Here is a 4,395-nt window from a genome sequence, read left to right as displayed (position 1 = left end):
ATATACAGTGTATATGCACAGCGACACTGCAAGGCAGTCTGGCTTCCTGACCAATCAGGAAGCTGGGCGGCAGGTTATGACCCGCTGCCCTGCTTCCTGATTGATTGGGAAGCCAGGCTGCCTCACAGTGTCACAAGGGAGCATTAGGCCCGCTTCCCAGGCAATCAGGAAGCCTGGCCCCTGCTACCTCAGGATGTAAAACCCCAAAATGCTACCCCTGGAAAGCCAGCTTTTTTTAAAGGCAAGTCTTGCAGCAAAAAAAAGCATGTTTAACCTAAAATAAAGGTCCTATCAACACAAAAAATAAACAAATCTCCAAAAGAAATGGAAACCTGAAAATACCAACACCCAAAATAAAAGCTCATTTATTTTTTTTAAAGGAAGCTTTTCAGCAAAAGAAAAAAAAAAGTTTGCTATTAATTAACTAAAAGTGATCGGTGACCTCAAATCAACCACAAAATAAAATAAAAGACAAAAAGGCCCAAATAATAAGAGCAAAAAAGGGAAGGTGTCAATGAGCAAGCTATCAGAATTAAAGTACAGTTTGCTAACTAACCCAAATTTCTCCAAATGCAGTTTATCAGCTTTCAATGCAGCAGCTTTCAATTCACTGTCACTATGGCTGCACTGTGCCTTACTTTTAATGCAGGAACACTAGCTTGACCAAAAGCCCCTTATTGGCCCTTCAAAGGCCATGCAGTGTATTAGGATTTACAAAAAATCTTCCGGGTGGATCTACACATAAATTGCATTTTTTAGTATAAGGTTTTGCTCTGTAAGAATAACTTTTAAAGCAGACTCAGTTTATTTTTATTGTACCATTTAGTTTTTACAAACTGTGATTTTTAGGTCCTGTAAATATTCTGTGTCCAGATTGCACAGTTTTGTATAACATGTTTCAGTTTGATAAATAAAATATAAATTCACTGTTTATTGTTCACATTCCAATAAACTGAGCAGCAAAACATGTTGGGCTGTAATAAATAAGTCATGGTATTGAATATATTATTAATTAAGCAATAAATAAATGATCGTTTTTACTAAATAAATGATTAGACTACTAATATTGACAACAGCAGCTGTATTTTTGGAGCTAGAGTAGCAATATGTGCACAGGGATTTTGTTCAAATTTTAGACTCAAGAACATTTATAAATGTGTCTATTGTTATTACGATGCTGTATGTAAGAAGTGCAGTAAAATTAAAACAGTCAGAAAACAATGTTTTGTTTACAGAAAGGTCATGTAGAGTGATATTAAAATGGAACTCCAAGCAGGCAGCTAAATACACAGTACAAACAGTTCAAATATATATAGTTCAAAGAAGGCAAGTTCTTGTACTGGGAAAGAGCTGACTTTGTGGTTCTTCTCAGGATTAGTGGATTTGGCATGGGATCCTGGAACTGGGAGATTTCTAAGAGAATTGGGAGGGATGAAATCTCCATTCCTGGGTCCATTGTTTAATAGTGGCCAGCACCCAATTGCACACCTGTGCACAGCCCTTATGGAAAGGGTGCTGGCTAATGTTCTGGGCTCCAGCTGGCAAGAGGAACAAAGGTGTTCAGGAGTCAGGAGGACTACACCCAGAAGTCAGAGGGGAGCCAGGTGGCTATGTGTGCTAGAGGCACAGGGAAGACAGCCAAGGAGGCTTAGAGAGCCATTTACACATGGAGTATGTGGGACAATCTTTAGTCGGTGACCCAAGGGACCTGGTGGACACAATGCTGAGAGAGCAGTGGGAGTGTTCATGAGGGGTGTGCAGTGTGAGTATCACATAGAGGTGTGCTGAGGACTGTATATGCTGAAAAAAAGCAAATTATTAGAAGTGCATGAACTGTTCTGTTTCGTTTATGTTGAAGTGGAATAAAGACTGTCCTGTTTATGTTCATTGCTTCTCTTCGTTGAGGGTAATGTATAGTGTTTTTTATATATTTCCTTATGTTCAGAACTAAAAGATGATTTATAAATTTGATACATTGCATATTTTTATGTGGCTATTCTTAGCTGTTTTGTTGAAAAAGCCTGTTGTTTACAGAGGTCTGTAGCTAAAGATCAGGTTATGCTCAAATAGCTGAATGAGTCAGAAGAGCTTTTCACTCACTCTGCTTCACTGTGCTGTTTGGCTTAATACAGAGTTACAGTCAGAGAGGCATAGTCTGAAAGGAAAAAGCTAACGGTCTGCTCTTTTTGGAACACCCATAGTGCCCTGTAAAACCAATCCCTTGAATGCATTCTGTATTTAATATCCAATCAAACAAGATTATAAAAAATTATAAAAATAGCATATATAAATATCATATATAAAAATGCATAAACATTAAAATGTGGAATTCAAATAGGCCCAACATGTTATAATTTCTTTTTTAGACAAACACCAAAAGCATTTTGCTCCTAGCAACCAATCAACAATCTACTTGCATTGTGCTGGCTTCTCCAAATATTTTTATGGTGAAAAAAAATGTGTTATGAGTTATTTAACTTTGCACATCACTATTTATCTTTTTACTCTTTCCTTAAGTTTATAAACCCATTGCAAGTGTACAAAACACATTTCTATGCATCTTCTGCTGTGTAGGGAGCTATTATAATAGCTTGAAGGACAGTTTTACATTGGACAGCTGCTTCTGATAACATAGGGGAGTTAACAGGGGATGGGGTACCTCTATATTACTTCATAGATGGATCAGACTAGTTTAATTTATCTTGGAAAACCCCTTAAGCTAAGAGAATATTTTTTAATGAATAATACATAATTGATGTATTGATCTTGGCAAATAACATGTAAAGCCAAAATGATACTGCTGCATCTATACCATGTCTATGACTATGAATACATTATACCTCTATGAAAAGGCTCTGATAGTAGAATCTATTGTTTGTCTTAAGCGCTGCATGCTAGTTACAGGGCAATTAATTGGTGAATAACAGATTCTGCTTGATTGCCACCAAACTGGTATATTGTACGTACATTACAGAATGGCTGCTTCTATTATTCCTAATTACACAGGTACTTTGCATTCTAACATTGGAACAGCGTTACTTTAATAGAGGCGGAAGCCTTGATTTCAAGTTTTCTATGTAATGATTTTTGCGAGATTTACCAGAGGTGCTAAGTGACATCCTAGCTCTGTGATTCTTACTTTCTATTTTAATTTACTCACAGATTCTGAAATGGGATTTTCATTGTTTTCACTGCTTTTTACTAACTTCCTTATCAGTGCCTGCACTATGGTCCTCACTGTCTGTGAACTCTCCTCTGACCACACAATGGTTCCCCCACAGATTCTGTTCCATACCCAGTCTGGCCTCCTTACTCACTCACCTTCTCAATTAGTCCCTGCTGCTGCACAATGCCAGTTAGAACAGCCCCCAGCCATTTATGACAATACAGCCTTCCAGGGGCGGAACTACCGCCGGTGCAGCTGGTGCGGCTGCCCCAGGGCCCAAGGCTAGGGGGGGGCCCACTGACAGGGGTGGACTGCACTGCGGCGGCATATGGCAGGCCGGGCAGCACGGAGGCTCTGGGGCTGTCTGTCTGCTTGTCTGCTGCTGTTCTCCCACTTCCACTGGCATAGTGTGGGAGCGCCGCGGGGCGCCCATATATCGCCTGCAATGTATATGCTTGAATACAATGCAGGCGGTATACAGGACACACTTCCGGATCACTCATCTACTGACGCGGACACTGTGTGTCACATGCCCCGCCCCCTTCAGACTGTGTGGCCGGGATGGTGTCGGGCTCTGGCAGCAAAACAGTGTATAAGGTAAGTCCCAGTCAGGGAGGGGGGAAGGTGGGGACCCAGAAACTGCACACAGTGTGCAGTTATTTTGTTTAATTAGAAAAATGGATTATAATGGGGAACATTACACTGTAATGTTGCCTATTATAACTTATTTCTCTAGCCCAGTCTGTTGGATGAAATATTGCAGTCCTGAGCCCAGTGCGTCCCCGAGTCCAGCGCGTTCCTGAGTTCAGCGCATCCCTGAGTCCAGCGCATCCCTGAGTCCAGAGTCCAGCGCGTTCCCAAGTCCAATTTGGGCGAGAAAAAATCTTGCACCAGGGCCCATTGCTCCTTAGGTCCGCCACTGCAGCCTTCTAATGTAAATTGCCAGCAGATGTTTCTAACCAGTTAGAAACCTATTGAAACCAATGTAACTTTGGGGTCTTTGTTGCGGTCTTTGAGGACAAAAAACTTTATATTAAAAGCACCTTTAAGCACCTAAAAAGGTCAGCTGTGGCTTGTTGTAAAGCTCATTTACTGTTTGCTAAGAATATCCAAATAGTCTTGTGTCCAGGACCGGATTTACTTTCCCTGCTGCCCCAAGGCCAGGTTCCTCAATGCGCCCCCTCCCCTGCCACCCCCCCCATGGAGAATGTCAACCAGATAGCGGGGGT

This window comes from Nanorana parkeri, unplaced genomic scaffold, assembly GCF_000935625.1.
Source record: "Nanorana parkeri isolate BGI_ZX_2015 unplaced genomic scaffold, ASM93562v1 scaffold378, whole genome shotgun sequence".
Classification (NCBI taxonomy): domain Eukaryota; kingdom Metazoa; phylum Chordata; class Amphibia; order Anura; family Dicroglossidae; genus Nanorana; species Nanorana parkeri.
Note: the sequence above shows the minus strand (reverse complement) of the source record.